The sequence below is a fragment of the Aegilops tauschii genome, chromosome 5 (assembly GCF_002575655.3).
Source record: "Aegilops tauschii subsp. strangulata cultivar AL8/78 chromosome 5, Aet v6.0, whole genome shotgun sequence".
Taxonomy (NCBI): domain Eukaryota; kingdom Viridiplantae; phylum Streptophyta; class Magnoliopsida; order Poales; family Poaceae; genus Aegilops; species Aegilops tauschii.
This window is the reverse complement of record NC_053039.3, coordinates 5229712-5254430: the sequence shown is the minus strand read 5'-3', so window position 1 is coordinate 5254430 and position 24719 is coordinate 5229712. Positions and strand designations below refer to the sequence as shown.

At 49.9% G+C, this 24719-nt stretch overlaps 1 pseudogene; it reads right to left on the bottom strand.

Annotated features, from left to right (window-relative positions):
• Positions 1-6765: 6765 nt before the first annotated feature.
• LOC141022244 (uncharacterized) lies at positions 6766-23875 on the bottom strand (annotated as a pseudogene).
• Between the last annotated feature and the right edge of the window lie 844 nt (positions 23876-24719).

The following is a 24719-nucleotide window of genomic DNA, read 5'->3' as shown; positions in this document are numbered from 1 at the left end:
CCACTTTTACATAAAGCATTGTTGTGTTCACACCATTAGAGTTTCTTTAGCTCAATTTTTAGAGTAAAGCTCCCCCTAGATGTGATATACCCCCTAGGAGGGATGAACTAACCTTGGGTTTATCGATGATGACTTCATGTAGATGTTGAATATGTGGATGCTCAATGTTGATGTAGATCATTTGGAGAAATCCATTGGAGTGAGTTGCACTTTCAATACCTACATGGGTTAGTCCCACAAGGAACAAGCAAGGATATCCATGGAAATAGAGTGATGTTCACACAAGATGATGTCCATGAGAGCATTAGGTTACCTTGTCCCTTGTCTTACCAACAAGAGGGTTTGTGACTCCTTGAACTAGTGCAAGATGTGTAAGTTGTTTGCACTTGTCCTCGCCAAGAAGATATGAGTGAAGTATGTTGGCGGAGTCACCCTCAAGAACTCTCTAGTTCTTCTTCTTCGGGATCCACATCATCTTGATGGGAATCCTTAGAGTTGTAGTCGTACTTGATGAAGTAGAACTTGATGTAGTCTTGGGAACCCACTTTACCAAGGCCTTAGGAGCTTCTTCAAATGCATCAATCTCCTCTTGAAGCTTATCCTTGCCCTTTTGCTTGTGGTGTTGTGGTGGAAGATCATCTTGAGCTTGTGTCCCTTGAAAAGAAGTAGGATCATACTTCTCTTGTTGAGGAACAAACTTCGTGTTGGGGTATTGATCTTCTTCCCACTCAACTCCATTAGCATTGACCTTTCGTTCAAAACCAATTCCTTGATTCTTCCGGTGCCTTCCTTGCTTGCATACAATTTCCTCAAATTGCTTACTCTCGGCAAGGCTCTTGTAAACACCTTTCTCTATAATTCCCTTCAATAAGCTATTTTCTTGCTCAAGTGTAACTTGGCTAAGAGAATCATTAGTGGAATCAAGAGAACTACTAGAAGCAACAACATTGGATTTAGCATGATTATTGTTACAACTAGATGAAGAATCTTTCTTACTCTTGTTGCTAGATTTTACTTGTGGCATGTAAGTAGACAAGAGTAAACGCTTGGAAATGTAAGAAGAACTTTTCTTACGAAGATCATCATTGATTGCTTTTAAGAACCCCTATTCTTGCTCAAGATTGAGCTTTTCAAAGCGTAGCTTCTCATGAGTCTTTAAAAGTTCTCGATGATCTTCGAAGGTAGTTTCATGAGCTAACTTAAGAGTGTTTAGTTCCTTAGTTAGACGCTCAATCTCCTTCTTATCATCGTCGTTCGTTTTATCTTGATTAACATGATTAATAGCAAGTTCATCATAGTTTTCATCACTAGAGTTGTCAACAAGTAAATCATCATCACCTAGCAAATCATCTTCATCACTATTGAAATCAACATACTCGGGGTGTGATACCTTTGGGCCTTTAGCCATGACGCATCTTCCAATTCCTTCATTTGGTGAGTCAAATATGTCGTAGGTGTTGGTTGACACAAGTGCTAGACCGGCAACACCTTCATCTTGAGTATATTCAGAGTCGGAATGATAACTTCTCTCGGAGTGATGGTCGGAGTCGGAGCCAGATACCCATTCACCAACGTGAGCTTGATGTCTTCGTTCTGTGTAGCTCTTTGATGATTTGTCCTTCCTTTTCGAATCCTTGCTCCTGCGAGAGGTTCTCCGTTCATAGCGATCATCTCTACTCCTTCTGTCCCTTGGAGGTGATTCTTTTCTTCTACTTCTTCTTTTGGGTGAATCTTCTCTTCTTTTGTATGGGGCCGTACACTCATTGGAGTAGTGCCGGGTCTTCCACAATTGTAGCAATTACGCTCACGACTTGAAGATATTTTGTCATTGTAGGACCTTGACTTGGAACTTCTTTCCTTGCTTCTACTCTTGTAGAACTTGTTGAAGTTCTTCACCATTAGGCTCAATTCCTCATTGAAGGTTTGTTTCTCACATGATGATGTAGGAGTATCACATGAGGCTTTGTAAGCACCACTTTACTTGTTGTGAAGCTCTTCCTTATCCTTGAGTGACATCTCATGAGCAACAATTCTTCCAATGACTTCCGTTGGCTTGAGATCTTTGTAATTGGGCATCATTTGGATCAATGTGCACACGGTATCATATTTTCCATCCAAGGCTCTTAGGATCTTCTTGATGATGAATCTATCGGTCATCTCTTCACTTCCTAAGACGGCAATCTCATTTGTGATGAGAGCAAGCCTAGAGTACATTTCAGCGACACCTTCACCATCCTTCATTATGAACTTGTCAAGTTGACTTTGAAGCACATCCAATTTGGATTCCTTGACGGAGTCGGTACCCTCGTGCATATCAATCAAAGTATCCCAAATTTCCTTTGCATTCTCAAGACGGCTGATTTTGTTGAATTCTTCGGGGCACAATCCGTTGAAGAGGATATCGCAAGCTTGAGCATTGTATTGCAGCATCTTCAACTCATCCGCGGTAGCTTCACGGTTCGGTTCTCTCCCATCAAATAATTCACCTTGCAAGCCAATACACACAATAGCCCAAACGGCGGGGTTATGTCCAAGAAAATGCATTTTCATCTTATGCTTCCAACTAGCAAAATTAGTACCATCAAAGTAAGGACCTCTACGGTGGTAATTTCCCTCGCTAGACGCCATACTCTCCTAGGTTGTGAAACCAAGGCTATGATCACCAAAAGCTATGGAAATCAAGGCAAATGGAGACCAAAGCTCTGATACCACTTGTAGGATCGAAAGTATGTCTAGAGGGGGGTGATTAGACTACTTGACCAAATAAAAATCTATCCTTTTCCCAATTTTAAGTCTTGGCAGATTTTAGCAACTTGGCACAAGTCAAGCAATCAACCTACACATGCAAGTCTAAGAGTCTAGCAGCGGAATGTAAAACATTTGCATATGAAGGTAAAGGGAGAAAGCGCAATGTAGACACGGAGACTTTTGGCGTGGTTCCGATAGGTGGTGCTATCGTACATCCACGTTGATGGAGACTTCAACCCACGAAGGGTAACGGTTGCGCGAGTACACGGAGGGTTCCACCCATGAAGGGTCCACGAAGAAGCAACCTTGTCTATCCCACCATGGCCATCGCCCACGAAGGACTTGCCTCACTATGGTAGATCTTCGCGAAGTAGGTGATCTCCTTGCCCGTACAAACTCCTTGGTTCAACTCCACAATCTTGACGGAGGCTCCCAAGTGACACCTAGACAATCTAGGAGACACCACTCTCCAAAAGGTAATAGATGGTGTGTTGATGATGAACTCCTTGCTCTTGTGCTTCAAATGATAGTCTCCCCAACACTCAACTCTCTCTCATGGATTTGGATTTGGTGGAAAGATGATTTGAGTGGAAAGCAACTTGGAGAAGGCTAGAGATCAAGATTCATGTGGTTGGAATGGAATATCTTGGTCTCAGCACATGAGTACGTGGTTCTCTCTCAGAAAATGTATGCTGGAAGTGTAGGCACATTCTGATGGCTCTCTCCATGAATGAGGAGTGGGTGGAGGGGTATATATAGCCTCCACACAAAATCTAACCGTTACACATGATTTACCAAACTCGGTGGGACCAAATCATAAAACTCGGTCAGACCGATTTAGTTCAAAATGTGAATTTTAGGCTTTTCGGTGGGACCGACATGTCAACTCGGTGTGACCAATTTCATTAGGGTTAGGGCATAACGTAATCTCGGTGAGACCGATCACACAAACTCGGTAGGACCGATTTCGGTAATGGGCAAATAGAGAGTTGGTCAGGCAAACTCGGTGGGATCGAATCGCTCATTTCGGTGAGACCGAAACGTTACGAATGGGAAACAGAGAGTTTGCATTGCGAACTTGGTGGGACCGATTGCTCATCTTGTTTAGACCGAAACGTTACGAAGGGAAACAGAGAGTTTGCAATCCCATCACGGTGAGACCGAGATCCCTATCGGTGAGACCGAACTGACTAGGGTTTCTGGCAGTGGCTATGTCAAATGAACTCGGTGGCGCCGGATGGATCAAATCGGTGGGGCCGAGTTTGACTTTTGGTTTGGGACATATGTGGATATGAGAAAGTGGTTGAGGGCTTTTGGAGCATATCACTAAGCATTTTGAGCAAGCAAGCCACTAAGCGACACCTCATCCCCTTTTAATAGTATTGGCTTTCCTATGGACTCAATGTGATCTTGGATCAATAAAATGAAAATGTAGAGTCTTGAGCTTTAGATCTTGAGCCAATCCTTTGTCCTTAGCGTTTTGAGGGGTCCACATTCCCAGTCCATGCTATGACAATCATTGAACTTTCTAAAATAATCATATTGAAGTAGCATTAGTTCAGTGAGCTATATGTTGTTAGGAATTACCAAAACCACCCAGGGATAGTTGCACTTTCAAATACACCACCAGCGGGTGGAATTGTGCGAATTTAACGTACTTGTTCAAAATATTACAAGAACAAGAAAAGATAATGTAAAGCGGCCGCCTATGCCAGAGGAGCAGCAGGCGGGTCCGACAGGCTGGCGGAGGCTGCGGCACTGGATGTTGGAGCGGCCGACTGGCTGGTCTCGGCTTGGTCGGCGTCGGCAGCAGTCGGCGCGGCATTGCATAGCTCGCTGGTCGAGGCTTGGTCAGGCTCAGGCCGGTTCTCCGGCGCGGCGTATTCGTCGTCCTCGTCCTCTTTGTCCTCTCCCTCATCGCTGGAAGCGATCTCTTCCGCCAAGTCCTCCCCGTCCGCCCGGTTCAGCCCGAACCAGTTGGACGGCACCTCGGCGCCCTCCTCGTCCAGTTCGGGGATGAAGACGGTGCTATTGGCATACTCGGCGATCGTCGCCGCGCGTTGAGTAAGCGCGCGGCCCACCGCCAGCAGCTCCGGTCCGGCCTCCTGCCGAAAGGTGGCCAGCTGGGCCAGGTCCAGCCCAGCATACCACGCCTTGGTGAACTCCAAGGCCGTCCACGCACCTGCCTGAGCGGCGGCGCCCTTCCAAGCCTCGAAGCGGCCGGCAGCTACCTCCAACCAGTCGGCAGTCTGACTGAGGGTGCATGGAACTTGAGCGTCTGGCCAGAGGGCGGTCAGCACCTGAACTCTGGCGCGCTGCAGGCGGTGGAGCATCCTTTGGGCCGGCTGCAGGTGCGTCTTGACGGTGAGGAGCTGCTCGCCGAGATTCCGGGGCGGGTTGGGCGCGATGTCCGGGCCCGCCCTCCTTCGCATGTCGCGACGCGCCTCGGTGTCCTGGCTGATGGCGACGGAGTGACCAGGAAGGAATTCTACACAAGAAGAAGATCAAAGATTAGAAGCCGGAAGCTGGCTCCTGCAGTAGTCGGTGGCTGTTCAAAAAAATAAGTAACTTATCATCGATCATGTCCTCGATCTCGCCGTGGCCGTCGGTCAAGAATTTCTCCTTCTCGGCCCAGTTCGAGCATTGAGTCTTGAACTCGGCCTTGAGGGAGTCTTCCTCCTCCTTCAGCTTCTGGAGCTCCGCCTTGTGCTGCTCCGCCTGGTCCGCCAGCTCCTTGGGCAGGCGGTCGCACTCCTGGGCCGCCTGGCTGTACTCCTGCTCCTTGGCGTGAAGCTCGGTCTGGACCTTGTCCAGGCGCTGCTGCAGTTCGGCAGCTGCCCCTGCAAAGACAAGAAAGAAAAGACATCAATAGAAGAAAAAATAAGTTAGCACCCGGAACTTACCTCGAAGTTCCAAGCCGCCTGCTTAGCAGCCGGCCTGGAACTCGGGGGCTACACCCAGTGGGTGCGCTGGTGTGCCTCCACGGAAGATTGCAAGAATGAAGAAAACAAGAAGCAAGTATGTACCCGGACGACCGTCCGTGTCGCCAAGAACTCCTGGATGGATCGCTGGAGGGCGGCACCTTGGGAGCTGAACTGGGCCAAGACGTCTTGCACAACCACGTTCAGGACACCTGTGCCCCCCCCTAGACGTCCAATCCGCTGGGGCGGCACTGGTGGCTTCGGTGTCGGGCGCCATCAAGCTGGCGGCCCCGATCTCCATTGGCCTAGGCGCCGAGTTCGACCTCACTGGGCGCTAGCGCGGGGGAGAGCGAGCTGTGGGAGTCGGACCCACCACCAACTCACCGCCAGATGGTGACACCGGCGGTGCTTCAGGCCGACTGCCCCGAGCGTCGGTAGTTGGCGCGCGTGGTGGCACCTCCACCTCCAAGACGACGGAGTCGCCCCCTCCCCTCTCCAAGACGACGGAGTCGCCCCCTCCCCTCTCCAAGGCCGACTGGTCGCCGCCGGCCCCTCCAGTCGGCGCCTGGCCCTCCGGCACCTGCGGCTCCGCGTGTTGCGGGCCGGTGGACTCTGGGGCCCGGCTGCGAGCCACCTCCTCCTCCTGCGCCTTGGCGGCCGCGTCCGCCTGCTCCTTGGCCGCTGCATCGGCCTGTGCCTTGGCCACTGCATCGGCCTTCGCTTGCGCCGCCTTGGCCGCCTCCGCCTTCTCCCGGGCCGCGGCCTCCCGCTCCTCTCGCACCTCCCGCGTGTTCTTCTCCATCGCCGCCTGGTGGGCGGCGAGTGGATCCACGCGGCGGGGCTCTGCGGAGCTGTCCGCCACCCCAATCACCGAGGCAGAAGGGGCTCGCGAGAGAGAGAGCGGGGCCCTGTTTAAGCAAAGCAAGAAAAACTACTAAGGAGTCTGCAAGAAAAGAAGAAAAGCGAATGCGAGAAAAGATCAAAGTACTTACACGGATACCATCGGGCGCTGCTTTGGGCCCTTCTGGAAGAAGGCCGCCTTCGGAGCAGCCTCCTACCGCTTGGTCACGGTGGCCGAGGTCTTGACCTTCTTGGGCTAGCTGCCGAACAACCCGGCATCGGCCCGGCGCTTCGGCGCGCCACCTGCTGCATTCAGTGCGGTCGAAGAGCTGGCGCCCGCCCTGTCGGTGCCATGGGTGCGGCGAGGCTCGTTGTCTTCCTCGTCGTCGTCCGGCCAATGCCCGAGGCCGCCTCCTGAGGAGCCGCCTGCCCCATCACCGCCACTGTCTGTGGCATCGTCCTTCTCCTGAGCGGCCGCCCCCAAGTCGGGGTCGTCCACGTCAGTCACCGCCCAGTCCTCCATGTACTGGTGACCCGGGGCCAGTGCGTCAGTGGCCATCTGGCCCGAGAAGCGCTGCACCAAGGCCGACTGGTCAGGCGGCAAGAAAGAACCCAGACAAACAAAGGAAAAAAAATTAGAAGACTTACCGGTGGCGGTGGGTTGGCCCGGCTGTACGGCGGCTTGCCGAACCGCCACTCTGTCTCTAGCAGCTTGCAGTCGGAGAAGAAGTTCACCATGTGGACAACCTCCACGTCCGACATCATGTTGGTGGACAGCCGGCGTGGATCCCAGCGCCCGCTCATGTTGCTGATGATGTGGGGCCGGGCTTGAAGAGGCAGCACCCGGCACTCCACGAAGGCGGCCAGCAGGTCTGAGGCCTTGAGGCCCTCCGACTCCATCATATCGTGGAGCCGGGCGAGAGCGGTGGAGGAGGCGGCCCACAGGTTCTTCGGCCGGAATCTGAAGTTCGTGCGGGGCTCAGTGGGCGGGCCGCCTGCGTAAGCCGGCAGGTTGACGTAGTCCCACAACGAGTGGATGTTCTCGACGTAGAAGTACGACTTCTGCCATAGCTTGGCCGACTGCAGCAGGGCGAGAGCCGGGAAGCGGACCCTGGAGCCCGTCCGCCGCTCGTGGCGCAGGCTCCGCACCAACTGGAGATAGAAGAGTTCTCCCCATAGCTCGAGTGTGGGGAGCGTGCCGAGGTAGCCCTCGCACAGGGTGACGAAAGCGGAGAGCAGCACGACCGTATTCGGAGTGAGGTGGTGGGGCTGCACTCCGTAGAAATCCAGAAACGAGCGAAGGAATCCGCTCGCCGAAAGGCCGGAGCCACTGAGGAAATGCGACCTGAAGACGATGCGCTCGCCGTCTTCCGGCGCCGGCGAGATCTCACTTTTGGGGGGACGTGCACCTTGACGTTCGATGCATGGGGGAGCCGCCGCGTCTGGCGGAGGAACTCCAAGTGCCCGTCATGGAAATTGGAGCCGTCGCAGTCGCCCGCACGGCTGCTTTGCGCCATGGGCTCCGTGCTCGGCAGCGGTGCGAGGTGGTTGCGGTGCAAGGCGGTCCAGCGACGGCGGGCTGCAGCAGCGCTCTGACGAGAGGAGAGGGCGCGGCGGCAGCAAGAAGAAGAGGAAGGAGGAAAGCAAGACGAAGCGAGAGGAGGGCGCGCGTGCGTTCTGCCGCCCCCCTCCTCCCCCTACTTATAGCCCCCCAGCGGCAGAGCTGAGGGGGCGAGACGTGGGGGGCGCAGGATTAACTGAGCCCACTCCCCCCATGACCCCGCATATACCGCGACGTAATGGCGTGTATTAACCGCACCTGGGAACCGCAACCGCCCGCCTCGGCCACAGCAGATCTGCACGCGTGCCGAGGCCCTGTAGTGGCGGGCCCAGGCCTCTGGCGATGTCCCATCGTGTGCGTGGGCTGGCAAGCCGGCCTGGCCTGCTGGCGCCGCCTGGCGGGCGAGCAATGGGCGGCAAGCCTGTCATCCGGCTGGCGCTCCACCCGGCCTCCACCACGACGGTTCGAATTCACCAGGCGGCCGGCCTGACCGTGGCCGGCTCCTAACTGTCGGCAACTCCAGAAGGCGGACGCCGCAAATTTACCAGACCATTCAGAGTAGGAAGCTGCTGAGGCTCCTCGTTTTTCAGCCGCGGTGTCCCACCAGCTTCGGGGACTTCTGTCGGAGTAAATGACCACGGGTAGCCTCATCAGCCCGCCTTGGTATTTCAAGACATCAGGGCCAGCTGCGCCCCTCACATTTCCCGGAAGCGCGACCGCCTTCTTGGGCCGGCTGGTCCAAGAGGCCGGCTGCTAGAAGGCGGCAAGACAATAGAAGGCGGCCGCAAGGGGGGCGACTCCTAGCAGGCGGCCCCTCGTCCCCTCAAAGTTAGCACCCCATTACCACGACGAGATGGGGCGTGGCTACAGTGCAACCTGCCCCCCCCCCCCCGAATCCAGGGCGGATCGTGGCCATAGTGCGGTGTACCAGGCGGACACTCCTCGCCTGTCACGACACTGTTACCACGCAACCCATGACATCACCTCCGCCAGAGCAAGCCATGCTCCCACGACGGGCTGTCGGTACGGCACGCAGGCGGCAGGCCCTACATGTCCGCGAGCCACCAGAAGGCGGCGAACCCCAAGCACACGGCAACAAGGGTGGGCCGACTCCTAGCAGGTAGCCCTTCTCCCCCATGGAGTCTGTGCGCCATTAACTAGATAAGACGGGGTGTGGCTACAGTGAGCGCCCGCCAGACGGCGGGACTGTAGCCACGGTCCCCCCGACATAGCCTCTGTCATCAGGGGCAAGGCTACAGTATAAAACAGTCAACATGGCCCACAGGCGGCGGGTCCTACCTGTCGGCCGAGATCACGGCAGTCGGTGGGACCCACTAGGCGGCGGGCCCCATAGTCGGCGGAGAAGCCGGCGACCAGAGACACTGACGGTCGGGTCCTACACCCGGCCGGATTACTATTGTACCCTTGGGGGGTAGGCCTATATAAACCCCCCAAGCTTCCCCATGCAAGGGGTTTACAACCCCAGAGATCAGACACACCACATAGAAAGAGGAGTAAAGCTAGCCTTGCCCTTCCTCCTCCTCTAGCCAAACAGCTCAAGGAGCAACCTTGTAGCTACCTTGTTGACATAGTGATCATGCGGAGACACCGAAGAGCAGGACTAGGGGTGTTATCTCCGAGGAGAGCCCCAGACCTGGGTAAGATTCGCAGGCGTATGCGGTCTCGCTCACTTCCGCTTCTAGATCCCGGCGACGTACTCTTGTCCCCATCCATGATAAGCCACCCCCTGACATATGTCGCACGATATCCCCGACACCCTGCAAAAACAAGTTAGACGTCCTCTACTTTGTTGTTGCACGTTTTACGTGGCTGCTACGGGCTTCTAGCAAGAACTGTTCTTACCTAGGCATCAAAACCACAACGATTTTTCGTCAAGTGTGCTATTTTAACCTTCAACAAGGACCGGCCATAGTCAAACTCGATTCAACTAAAGTTGGAGAAACAGACACCCGCTAGCCACCTGTGTGCAAAGCACGTTAGTAGAACCGGTCTCATGAGCGTGGTCATGTAATGTTGGTCTGGGCCGCTTCATCCAACAATACCGCCGAATCAAAGTAAGACGTTGGTGATAAGCAATGTGACTATTATCGCCCACAACTCTTTGTGTTCTACTCGTGCATATCATCTACGCATAGGCATGGCTCGGATGCCACTATTGGGGAACGTAGCATGCAATTTCAAAAAAACTCCTACGATCACGCAAGATCTATCTAGGAGATGCATAGCAACGAGAGGGGGAGAGTGCGTCCACGTACCCTCGTAGACTGAAAGCGGAAGCATTAGGTTAACGCGGTTGATGTAGTCAAAACTCTTCACGATCCAACCGATCTAGTACCAAACGTACGACACCTCCGAGTTCAGCACACGTTCAGCTTGATGACGTCCCTCGAACTCTTGATCCAGCAGAGGGTCGAGCGAGAGTTCCGTCAGCATGATGGCATGGTGAAGGTGATGGTGATGTGATCCGCGCAGGGCTTCGCCTAAGCACTACGACGCTATGACCGGAGGACTAAACTGTGGAGGGGGCACCGCACAAAGCTAAGAGAACAATTGATGTATCTTTGGGGTGCCCCCTGCCCCCGTATATAAAGGAGGGGAAGAGGAGGTGGCCGGCCATGAGGGGCGCGCCATGGGGGGGTCCTACTAGGACTCCACTCCTAGTAGGATTTGCCCCCCCTCTTTTCCTTTCTTACCGGAGGGGAAAAGGAAGGAGAGGGACAGGGAGAGGGAAAGGGGGGCGTCACCCCCACCCTAGTCCAATACGGACTGCCATGGGGGGGCGCGCGGCCACCCCTTGCGGATCTCCTCTCTCTCCACTAAGGCCCATGTAGGCCCAATACTTCCCCGGGGGGTTCCGGTAACCCCTCGGTGCTCCGGTAAAATACCCGAACCACTCGAAACCATTCCGATGTCCGAATACTACCTTCCGATATATGAATCTCTACCTCTCAACTATTTAGAGACTCCTCGTCATGTCCGTGATCTCATCCGGGACTCCGAACAAACTTCGGTCACCAAAACACATAACTCATAATACAAATTGTCATCGAACGTTAAGCGTGCGGAGCCTACGGGTTCGAGACCTATGTAGACATGACCGACACACATCTCCGGTCAATAACCAATAGCGGAACCTGGATGCTCATATTGGTTCCTACATATTCTACGAAGATCTTTATCAGTCAAACCGCAATAACAACATACGTTATTCCCTTTGTCATCGGTATGTTACTTGCCCGAGATTCAATCGTCGGTATCCTCATACCTAGTTCAATCTCGTTACCGGCAAGTTTCTTTACTCGTTTCGTAATGCATCATCCCGCAACTAACTCATTAGTCACCTGGCTTGCAAGGCTTATAGTGATGTGCATGATCGAGAGGGCCCAGAGATACCTCTCCGATACTCAGAGTGACAAATCCTAATCTTGATCTATGCTAACCCACCAAACACGTTCGGAGACACCTGTAGCGCATCTTTATAATCACCCAGTTGCGTTGTGACGTTTGATAGCACACAAGGTGTTCCTCCGGTATTCGGGAGTTGCATAATCTCATAGTCAGAGGAATATGTATAAGTCATGAAGAAAGCAATAGCAATAAAACTTAACGATCATTATGCTAAGCTAACGGATGGGCTTGTCCATCACATAATTCTCTAATGATGTGACCCCGTTCATCAAATGACAACACTTGTCTATGGTCAGGAAACATAACCATCTTTGATCAACGAGCTAGTCAAGTAGAGGCATACTAGGGACACTCTGTTTTGTCTATGTATTCACACATGTACCCAGTTTCCGGTTAATTCAATTCTAGCATGAATAATAAACATTTATCATGATATAAGGAAATATAAATAACAACTTTATTATTGCCTCTAGGGCATATTTCCTTCATATCATACATGCCAACTACACATTTTTTCTGAGGTGTCACACAAATAAATGAAGAAAGATAATGTTGAGTATCATTATATGATACTGTATCATATTAAATGATGTACTAGTTTGTGTCATGCATGTCAAGAAATGACGTCTCTATGATACCAAGCTATGATACTATGCATCATGGAGGTAGTATCATACACTAGTATCATATGCATGATAATAGTATATGATACTTCCCATTGTGACTAGCCTACGAGGTGCTTTTTGCTTTGAGGGAGCTGGCATTGTCTGCTTCTCTAGGACTATTACGAATCAAGTCCAAAAGGAATGGATGGATGGGGAACCCTAATCCTTAGATGAGAAAGGGGATGAAACATAACAATTTCATTGCCTTTAGGTTTGGGCATCGTTCAAGTGCAGACATCGCCGACATCGATGATGATGATGGGGGAGAGCACGAAGGCCACCTTTGGTGGTGGGAGATATCTAGTCTCCGCAACGCGATCTGTGGGAGGCAGTGGATGACTTCCTTTTCCCCTTGGTCAGGGAGGCACCCCCCCAAGCTCCCCATCGCCCCCGGAGCCCTGGGCCTCGTCACAAATATTAGAGACCTATTCTGCACAACTTTAAAAGTCCTGAAACTTCACGGAGAATATTTTTGGAATATATAAGAAATATTGGGTGAAGAAAGCACCAGAGGGGGGCCACCTGCCATCCACAAGCGTGGAGGGCACGCCTTACCCCCTGGGGGCGCCCTCCGGTCTTGTGGGCCACCTAGCAGGCCCACGACGCCCATCTTCTGCTATATGGTGTGTTTTGACCTGGAAAAAATCAGAAGGAAGCTTTCGGGATGAAGTGCCGCCGTCTCGAGGCAGAACCTGGGCAGAACCAATCTAGGGCTCCGTCGGAGCTGTTACGTCGGGGAAACATACCTTCCGGAGGAAGAAATCAAAGCCATCGTCATCACCAACGATCCTCTCATCGAGAGGGGGTCAATCTCCATCAACATATTCACCAGCACCATCTCCTCTCAAACCCTAGTTCATCTCTTGTATCCGATCTTTGTCTTAAAACCTCAGATTGGTACCTGTGGGTTGTTAGTAGTGTTGATTACTCCTTGTAGTTGATGCTAGTTGGTTTATTCGGTGGAAGATCATATGTTCAGATCCTTAATGATAATTAATACTCCTCTGATTATGAACATGAATATGCTTTGTGAGTAGTTACGTTTGTTCCTGAGGACATGAGAGAAGTCTTGTTATAAGTAATCATGTGAATTTGGTATTCGTTTGATATTTTGATGAGATGTATGTTGTCTTTCCTCTAGTGGTCTTATGTGCACTAGTAGGAAAAGGGGCTTTTACCCCGGTTCATAAGGGCCTTTAGTCCCGGTTCTGGAACCGGGACTAAAGGGTCGTTACTAATGCCCTAGCCCTTTAGTCCCGGTTCTTACACGAACCGGGACTAAAGGCCGTCCACGTGGCCGGTGCGGGGAGCCCAGGCAGGAGGGCCTTTGGTCCCGGTTGGTGCCACCAACCGGGACCAGTAGGCAGGGCCTTTTGTCCCGGTTGGTGTCACCAACCGGGACCAATAGGCATCCACGCGTCAGCAGCTGGCAGGAGCTGAGGTTTTTGTTTTTTTTGAAAGGGGGTGGTTTAGGGGTTTTGGGGGGCTAATTTAGGTGTTTCATATATTGTGTTAGCTAGCTAATTAATAGAGAGAAGTGTCCTCTCTTATCTCCGTGCTTGGTCGACGCTACGTACTATTTACGTATGGAGAGGAGTAGACACGCTAGCTAGTAATCAAATGAAGGAAACAGAAGATCGTCATGAACATATGCATACAGAGAGAAGTGATATCGACCACCTCTCCTTCTCCGAGATATTGGTCGAACAACAAGTTCTCGTATATCTATCCGACACTACCGACTACATATATACAATAATTATCTCTTACAATACAATCTCCTAATTAAATTGTAGGAACACAGGGTCCACATAGTATTCTCCGTTTTCAGCGATCACGTGCTCAAGGAAGAATGCCGCCAATTCCTCTTGAATTCCTCGCATACGATCTTCTGCTAGGAGTTCATCCCGCTTCCGAAACATCTAATTTGAAGAAGGGGGTCAATACATATATATATGAATAAATGAAACTCAACACAAATGATGGTAATAAAATAAAATTGTGAATATTATTGCTTACGCACTATATATTGTTCTTCAGTGTAGCCCCGCTCACAGGTCGTGTAGCAGATGGACTCGCAAATGTAGTATCCACAGTAATTATTCCCGGGTTCCTGCCACAACCACTTTACAAGAAATAGAGGTCAATCAAACTGATAAGCAAGCATGCTAAATGGTATGATGAAACTAGCGCTTGAATCACTAGGAGATGCGCGGAACATGCTACTATAGTACTTACTTTCGGGTGATTAAATTGCAGCTTCTTCGGCAGTCCCGAAGCTTTTGAGGTGAATTTTCTCCAAACCCTGCCAGACAAAGAAAACAATTACTTGATATCAGGAAATGAACAAAGTTGCTGATATGGTGGATAATGATCGATTTAACTTACTTCTCGAGCATTTGAGTCATGTTCGCATAGTCCTGGGGATCTTTTCGTCTCGAGTCTAAGACGGTTACTACTCCCTGCTCAAGCTTAATCTCTAGGAGAATATAGTGGAAGCTGCGCATGCATGCATAAGTCATCAATTACATTACCATAACCTGGACTAATAAGGGAAACCGAATATGCACAAGACAGTAACACTCACTTGAAGTTGTAAGGAAAGAGTATTATATCTTTGTTTTGATTTAATACCAACGATTGTAGCAAGTTGTCCTCGGCTTCTTTGGGATGTTTTTCAACTGTATATGCATCTATGAGATTTGTGTTAATGAACCCAATATCACCGATTTGTCTTTTCTTCAATTCGGCGATCTTCAATCTGCATAATATAGTGAGGATAAGTATAAATACATGCAATGAAACAGCTGACCTATATAGAGAGACTTTATGACAGAAGTAGTACTACTTACAGACAGTAGCAAGTGATTGTTGTTTTATCGAGGGCCTTTTGATTGTAAAACTGGAAGAAATTCTCAAATGGAACACTCAGCAGATCAATTCCAACGAGGTCATGCTCCGGTTTAACTCTCAGCGTCAAAGTATCCATCCCATCAGACTCTCTGCAGGTTTTCATGTACCAATCATGTAGTCTTCGCATCATCGTGCTTAGAGATCTTTCATCTTTGACGAGAGGCTTCCCATAATGGTATTTGTGTTCCTCCACCTCCATGATTTCATAATGTACATCGTCGGGCAGGTAATCTCCAAGATTGCTATAACCGGGCACCATACTCGGATCATTAGCGACGATGTCTTTTGACACCTTGAGCGGCGGGCACGATTGGTTCACTTGTTCGCCGAGCTGGGCAATTTTTTTCCCAGCTCGTCGTTCTTTTAACCTTTTATCACTGACAGTACTTCCCGACCGCTCTGCTTCGGCATATGTCTTTGCAAGAACGCGCTCATAGTTGCCTCTCGGCGGAGACTTTGGTGGTTTTGTCAGGGCAACCAGAGTGCGCTTTGCTTTCACCGGATCTACCTTCTCCTCCGGAGGTGGATGTTTCTTTGCTTTCACCCCTTCAAAGAAGTTCTTCACTTCGGCTCGCACGATCTTCGCGTTCTCCTCCTCGGTCCTCTCGTATGGTAACTTCTCTGGAGTCTTCAGAGAAGGCCCGAATCTGTATTGCCTCCCGCCTCTGGCAGCTGTACTGCTAGACACCGGCAGAGCAGACGGAGCGGCTGCCGCTGTCTTCTTTCCTTGCTTACGAGGCGGAGGAGAAGGACTACGACGCGCCGGAGCAGCCGCAGCGGCGGCGGGTCTCTTTCGCCCTTGCTGACGAGGCAGAGAAGGTGGAGGCTGCCTGCTCTGGCGCGCCGGCGCTGGCGGAGAAGGAGGCGGAGTGCCGCCACGTGCCGGAGAAGGAGGCTGAGTGCCCTGATCACTCGCCGGAGGAGGAGGCTTTGGAGGAGGCGGAGGAGGAGGCAGAGTGCCCTTACTCGCCGGAGCCGTCCAGTTCAGAAGCTTGATGAGCTCCTTCCGCCATAGGCATGGAGTCCTTAGAGCAGGACCCAGCCGAGTCTCCCCTTCACCGGTAGGGTGGTCAAGCTGGAGCTCCTCAAATCACTCCGTTATTTCATCCACCATCACCCTAGCATATCCTTCTGGAATCAGCTGGCAGTGGTAGGTTGCGCCGGGTTCAGGAGGTAAAACAGAGCCAACAGCCGCCTTGACTTTGAAGTTCTACCATTCCGCCATAAGGTGGCAATGTTGAGACTCCGTGATAGCATTCACGGGGTAGCTAGCAGGAGCCGCATGCTCCAGCTGAATGTGACACCCAAAAATTTTATTTGGCTTTTTCAAACTTTTATTTGATTTGAGGGAGGTTATTTAAAAGTTTCTTCTAAAGAACTCTCCCTCTCAAAAAATTTCTTTTATGACAAGTATTTTGTTTGGATTCACCCAAGACTTGGTCTTTGGCCTTGGAGGTTTTTCCATCTTATGTTGACTCATCACAAATGTTTTTCATTTGGGAAAATTTTTGAAAATCTTTTTAAATAGCCCTATGGCATTTGGAGTGATCTTTTCCCCTTTCAAAATCTCCTCTTGCCATGACCTAAGTGGAAATCCCCTCCCAAAAGCCATTCCCCATCTTTGTGTCAAGATATACTTCAAATCCAGCAAGTCGAACTCCTCCATGATTTTTCTTCCATTTATTTCTTATCAAAAATATTTTCTGCCTTCTACTTTGGCCCTTGGAGATTTACAAAGGAACTACCTTTTCTCCTTTGAGTTTTGCCTCCAAACCATTTTCCCTGGCTAGTCCTTAGAGCCCTCAACCAAGATCCATGAAGATCCACTGGTCTCCAGTTGAAATATTTCAAATTTTGCTTGCTGCAAGTTTGGACCATATTTGTCAAATTTGATGAAATTCATTTGTTTTCTCCTCCTAAAAATCGGAGAAAATTCTGGCAACCTCTGGATGCATTGAGAGGTCACCTCACCAAGCCCCAGCTCCAGAAAAAAATTTCTTCATGCCAAATCATTTCGTCGAACACCTGAAGGACACTGTTACTGTCAAGTTCAAAAGTTTAGTATACAGTTTCAGTGGCCGCTGTCGTTTTCTTCAGAACCCCTTCTCGATATCGCCAGTAGCCGCAGTGGCGCCATGCGGCCTGTGCCTCCTTCTTATCCCTGTGCCGCACGATCGCCTGGAAGCTTGCGGGCGTCGGCAACGAGCTGGTGGAGGTGCGCCACCCCGTGAGCGACGGCAGCAGCGCCCTTTGCGGCTGCCAGAGAGGCGCAGCGTTAGACGGCGCCGTCCAGCGCCGCCCAAGCCACCAGAGGCCACCGCGTGGCCATCCACTCACCCGTGCACGCTGCAGTCCGTCGTCGTGAACTGGTAGGCGCGGAGCGCGCTCCTTGCCGCCGCCGTGCCCGTACGGCCGTTCCGTCGAGGACCGACGTATTACACCAAGCCCGACCGAGGTTTAGCGGAGGAATGGCACCAGTGATCCTCCACGGTGATGCCTAGCCACCTAAACCCCCTGCCCAACCTCTGCCTCACCGTAATTTCTCGCCGGCGTTATCCCGTTCACGGCCACCCCCTCGGATAGCCTATAAAAGGAGGCCCCGAGCTCGAACTCGAACCCACACCACCTCTAGACACCACCAGTACCACGCCAAGCCACTGGAAGAGCCCCGAGGGAGTCTTCTTCCCCAACTCCGGCCGACTCGACCCGCTTCGGGACCCAGCTCGATTCACTCCCGTGCGTGCACCCCTACCTCTCAGCTCTTGCCAGTAGTCTCCTAGTACATCCACTCTTCTGACCCGCGCATCAATTTGAAGCTTGCAGCACCCACCGGATAACTCCACCATCGCCCGAACCACCGTCCGCCGGAGATAGTGTTGCCGTCGACGTGGTGCTCACCGACGGTCAAGTCCACCACCCACCGACGCGGAAGAACACCCTGAACCCGTAGGTACCCTCCGATCACTCTGCCTCGCCGTGGTTCAACGCCGGCGACCACCGCAGCCTTCGGGTGCCGGCGAGCTCCGTTGGAAGATTTGAACCTGACGGGTGGGACCCCCCCGTCAGCCTCTCTTCTTTTCCCCTTCGAACCGTTTTCTGAAAGCGCCTTCGGGCAAAACGTGTGTTTCTCTCTGGGCTGGCGTATTTCATACCGAACCGTTTTCTGTTTTCTCAAACAAGCCCCTGGATCTTTTCTGTTTCATCACAAATCAGTCCTTGGACTAAAACCCTTATATATTTTAAACAGAAGATGCTTTTTGATTGATTCTTTTTCTGTCAGTCTTATATTTTTGTCTAGTTTTTTATAGTATTTATTTGGAAAAAATTTGGCACAATTTTTATACACGCAACGGTTTTCACGTTAGTATACGGTTTCGTTATACCGTAGGTTCCGGAGGAGGTGACGGAGCCGCAAACTTCGCCGAGCTAGACTCCAACTTCTTCGAACCAGGCAAGCATGTTTGAACCTTTGATATGATGTGTGTTTTGCATGTTTGCTTGATTGGTTTGTGCATGGCATATGAGCATCGGTGAGTATTAAGTTGCATGCAAGGCAACTAACTGTGTGCTTCGAAGTTACTATGATCTTCGATGAGAGATGACCTGATCATGTGGTGACATGAAAGGTAGTAAGATGGTATTGTTGTAGCATGCCAGACTTACGTCATCCGATAAACTCCGACGTTAACGTGGACTGAGCCACGTTACCGTTCTTCCCCTTTCGTGCGGCCACATGTTTTTTGCAAAGAATACGGATTAGTAAGTTGCTAACCTCTTTCCTTGTACACACCAAATAGAGGGGCCGGGATGAGGGTTCCATGGCCCTGGATTAAAGCCAGTCATCCGGTCAGGGGGCATGGGTGTTTCCGGTTGGGACCGAGAGGGGGGCACCCCTTAGAGCGCGCGATATAAATTTGATCCCATGCTACGCGAGGTTGTAGCCTCCCCGTCTCAAGGTTTTTCTTGAACGTTGCCGAGGGTGATTCCTGGCATCGGAATGTTGAATGGGTGTGTACTGGTTAGATGTGTTTCTCCTAAAACACCGTAAACGGAACTAGTCCCTTGTGACTACTGAAATCCGTTGGCTGTTGTTAAATAGTACAAACTCTGCAGAGTCAAATCCTTCCGAGTCATCGTGTCCATGGTCAAGGACCATGGCCAACATATCCACATTCATGTCAGTCCCCGTGTCAGTTTCCGTGGAAATCCCCGGTAAACAAGCTTGAGTGGTAAACTCCGTTGAATGTTATCCCTATGGATGGACTAACCGGTTTATTATTTCGTACCTGAGTATTTCCTTGAAATGATTTAAATTTATGAGCTACTGAAATATCAAGTTACGAAATATAAGCCCTTTATGTGATGTCGCTCAGACGTCCGACTGTGGCACTCTCGTTATTTACTTTTGACATAAGCCCTTTATGAGATGTCGCTCAGACGTCCGACTGTGGCACTCTCGTTATTTACTTTTGATATAAGCCCTTTATGAGATGTCGCTCAGACGTCCGACTGTGGCACTCTCGTTATTTACTTTTGATATAAGCCCTTTATGTGATGTCGCTCAGACGTCCGACTGTGGCACGCTCGTTATTTACTTTTGATATAAGCCCTTTATGTGATGTCGCTCAGACGTCCGACTGTGGCATGCTCGTTATTTACTTTTGATATAAGCCCTTTACGTGATGTCGCTCAGACGTCCGACTGTGGCACGCACTGTCATTTATATTCCATCATAAGCCCTTTATGTGGTGTCGCTTTGACGCCCGACTGTGGCATTGTTGTTTTTATTTGTATCCTTTCGAGGAGTCATTCAGACACTCGATTGGCCTTCAGTATTACATTGGGATTTCGGGAGAACTACCGCCCGACTTCCTTTTTATTCCCCATGCATAGCTATTTTAATACCTGAGTGCGCATTATTAATCTGTTCATATGCATCATGTTTACATTTGTTATATCTTATGTCCAAACTGTCTTGCGAGTACTTTTATAGTACTCACCTGGCTTGTTGATTTGGCCAGATGTTGACGAAGGCGATCTCATGGATGAAGAGTTTGATAGTGAGTCCGACGCCTAGAGGAGTCCCAGTCAGTCCCGTGCGATCCTGGATATTGGTCACTTGTATTATATACGCTTCCGCCACCCGCAATAAGAATCCTCGAGCCTCACTCCGACGCTCGAAGAGCTGTTAGATTCAGGAGTCATGTCACCCACTTCACTGTGACATATCCGCCACCGCTTTTATTACGAGCTAGTAGTTATGCCACCATATCCGCCTTTATGTTTAATATCGGCGTGCTTGTAATAAATTGTTGAGCAGTCTCCGCTCAACCTTGTATTATATTTAGTACTCCTGGTTTTTCTTCTGTGATCAAGAAATTGTCTACTAGTAAGAAAGATTTTTCTCTACTGGTCCTTTATCGGGATCGGTTTCTCAATAAATATTTTTATTGGAAAAACCGGTCGTGACACTGAAGCAGCTCGGTGGAAGCCACGCTGCTTCTCTGCTGAGATGGAGGTGTAGCTTCGGGGGCAGTTTCAGCATCTCGATTGCCGTCTCGTTCCTCTAGCGCTTGAACCCTTTCTTGCAGCTTCTGAATTTGGATCTGCTCCACTTTTTTCCTCCTCTCCTGGCTTTTGTAACCGCCCGCGTCCGGAAAACCAGCCTTCCACGGAACGGAGCCTGGCGTGCCTCGTGTCCGTCCAGGGTGCTCAGGATTCCCGAGGGCCATTGCGAGCTCGTCGTTCTCTCTGTCTGGAACGAACGTCCCTTCCTGCGCTCTATCGATATATTGCTGAATCTTCTTGACTGGTATTCTCAGAAGCTCGTTCGTCCAAAAGCACCTCCCTGATACAGGGTCCAAGGTTCCGCCAGCCCCGAAGAACCAAGTCCGGCAACGGTCTGTCCAGTTCATTGTCTGTGATTCGATCCCTTTTTCAAGCAGATCATTCTCAGCCTTGGCCCACTTAAGTCGGGCTTTGAGGTAGCCACCTGACCCCGTGCGATGGTGAAGCTTCTTCTTCGCAGCATTCTTCTTGTTTGTCGCTGACATCTTCTTACTCTTTTCCGATGTCTTGTGGGCCACAAATGCGGGCCAGTGATCTCTGATCTTCTCATACCGGCCGATGAATTCTGGTGTCTCTTCTTTGTCGACAAACGTTTTCAGCTCATTCTTCCACCTCCTAAATAGGTCTGCCATCTTCTTAAGAGCATGAGACTTGATTAATTGCTCTATAACTGGCTTCTCCGGATCCTCCTCTGGCGGTAGGGTGAAATTTGCCTTCAGCTCAGTCCAAAGATCATCTTTCTGCATATCATTGACATAAGACACCTCAGGGTCTTCCTTCTTAGGCTTATACCATTGGTGGATGCTGATCGGGATCTTGTCCCTAACTAGAACCCCGCACTGAGCAGCAAATGCATCCTTTGTCCGGAGGGGTTCAATCGGTTGGCCGTCGCGCGCGATTGCTGTGATCTCAAACCTTCCATCCGAGCGCAACTTTCTCTTCGGGCCTCGTCTCTTTTCCGAAGTTGTGCTCGATCCGGAGGGCTAGAAAAAAGAAGAAAGACGAGTGTTAATTAATATGTGTACATACCAAAACAATGAATGCATCAATTAGCTAGTCAGCACAGGCTTAACTAATATATTTACCTGGCCGGACTCTGTTCGGTCACCGGAGCCGTCACCACGGGCTCCTTCTTGCACCAGCATTGGGTCACCGGAGCCATCATAATCATGTCTTTCCTCCTCCACTCTTCGATCACCGTAGCCTGCTTCTTCACCCTGTTCTTCCAGACCATCATTGTCATTAAGATACGACAAGATATCACCTCCGGCTAAGATTATGTCCCCCAACACCTCTTCTGCTTGCTCATCTCGTCCGTGCTCCCTTGTTTCTACAAATATTACAACATGGCAATTATTACACAAACATGACAGCAGGTGGATATATTAGTGCAAACGTAGACCTAGCTTATTCCGGGTTTGGGGTGGCCTAGGAAACGCTTCAAGGGTAGGGGCGCGGCGGGAGGGGGTAGGAGACCGACATCATTTTTTTCTAGGGTTTGGGTGTCCTCGAGAGTTTTGGTCTTGCGAGAGGGCCGGGGGGTGCTCCCGTGGTATAAGTTATCACGGTCGAGAGGGGGTATAAATATCGACCGTCCATCATGTCGAAGTTATCTGGGAGGGAGTTATATATATCGACAACGACGACATACATACATGGGAAAATAATGTTATCGGGGAGGGGGTATATCGACCCCCCCCCACGTGTTGAAGTTATCGGGAGGGGGTTATATCGACAACGACGACATACGTACATGGGGAAATAATATTATCGGCGGGGAGGGGGTATATCGACCCCCCCTCGTGTTGAAGTTATCGGGAGAGGGGTATATCGACGACGACAGACCCGATAAAACATAAGAAAACGAAGAATAAATAAAAAGAGGAGAAGAAGAAAAGGAATAGAGGAGAAGATCGAAGAAAAAAAAGAAGAAAAAAAAGAGGAGAAGAAGAAAGGAATAGAGGAGAGAAGAAGAAAAATAGAATTTTTTCTATTTTTTCTTCTTATCTTCTATTCCTTTCCTCTTCTCCTCTTCTTTTTCTTCTTTTTTCCTCTTCTAATTTATTTCTCCTCTTCTTCCTCTCCTCTTCTTCTCCTTTCTTCTTCTTCTTATTTTCCTTTTTATATGAACATATCATCATATATATGAACATACATTTTCTTTGCATATGCATATGAACATACATTTTCTTTACATATGCATATGAACATACATACATACATTTTTCTTTCATATGAACATACATACATACATTTTCTTTGCATATGACCATACATACATTTTTCTTTGCATATGACCATTCATACATTTTCTTTGCATATGCTTTGCATATAAACATACATACATATGAACATACATACATACATATAAACATAACATACATACACAAAAAATTCTAAAAATCTGCCTAAAAAATTATATGAAAAAAAGCATACATCATCCATCCATCCATATAATGAACATATACATCATCTATCCATCCATATAATCAACATATGCATATGAAAAAAAATTATATGAAAAAAAATTATATGAAGAGGATCTCGAGGGGACAGGGAGGAAAGGGGGTCGCCGGAGCCGGACCGAACGGGGAGGAGGGGCGGCGTCGAGGCAGGGGAGGCAGTGGGGGCGGGCGCCGGCGACGACGACAATGGTGGGGGCGGGCCGGGGCGCAGGGGCGCGGCCGTGCGTGCTCGGGGACGGGGTAGGGGCATGGGGCGGCGGCCGGCGTGGGCTCGGGCACGGGGCAGGGGCACGAGGAGACGGGGATGGCGGCCGGCGGCGGCGACGGCGACGAGGAGCGCACGAGCGATTTGGCAGCCTGGCGGCGGGGGCAACTGGCGAGGGAGGCGAGGGAGATGTGAAATTTTCACAAGTCCTGGTTATATAGCAAGGGCATTGGTCCCGGTTCGTGGCACCAACCGAGACCAATGCCACCCTTTAGTCCCGGTTGGTGCCACCAACCGGGACCAAAGGTCCCTTTTCAGCAGCCCAAAGGGCGGGAACCGTGGGCCTTTGGTCCCGGTTGGTGGCACCAACCGGGACTAAAGGGGGGCATTGGTCCCGGTTCTTGCGCTGCCCGCGGCCAAAAGTTTAGTCCCACCTCGCTAGTTGAGAGGGGCTCGGAGTGGTTTATAAACCCCACTGCGGCTGCCGTCTCGAGCTCCTCTCAAATGCAGGCTTACGGGCCTAATGTCACACTGTGCTGTCTGTGGGCCAATTGGGCCATCTGCAGGCCTGAATCCTGGCCCAGGTTGGGTTTCTAGTCGTATTCAGGCTGTGGTGGCCCAATAGGTGGCAGTTTTTTTAATTTTTTTTCCAGTTTTTTGGTTCTGTTTTTTGCATTATTTATTTTCTTTTGTTTTTTGCTTTATTTTTTAATTCTTTGTGCTTTTAGGTCAGAAAATTTATAAACTTTCTTTTAGTGCCATTAGTTTTCAAATTTAAATAGTTAAAATTTGAATTCTATGAAATTTGTGTGAATCACAAGTTTGTGATTAACTTTACTATAAAAATAGTTTTTTTTCAGTTTTTTTGTTTTGTTTTTTTGCATTATTTATTTTCTTTTGTTTTTTGCTTTATTTTTTAATACTTTTTGCTTTTAGGTCAGCAAATTTATAAACTGTCTGTTAGTGCCATTAGTTTTAGAAAAAATATAAACTTTCTATTAGTGCCATTAGTTCTTTATGAAAATTCTTTTTGCTGTATTTAGTTTTTTGTTTTCTTTTTTGCTATATTTATTTTGTTTTGTTTCTACTTACAACAAAAAACTTATTTATTTTATTTTATTTAGTTTCTAATTACTTATTTATTTTACTTCTTAGTAAGAAACTCAAGTACCGGTTCGTGCCACGAACAGGTACTAAAGGTGCTCGTGGGGCCACAGCCTCATTAGTACCAGTTCGTGGCACCAACAGGGACCAAAGGGTGGAATTGGTCCCGGATCGTGCCACTAACCGGGACCAATGGCCTTGCACAGCGGCGTGGTGGTGAGTTTAGTCCCACCTCGCTAGCTAAGAGAGAGCCGCACCTGTTTATAAGGTGCGGTGCGCCTGAGCTGTCGAGCTCCTCTC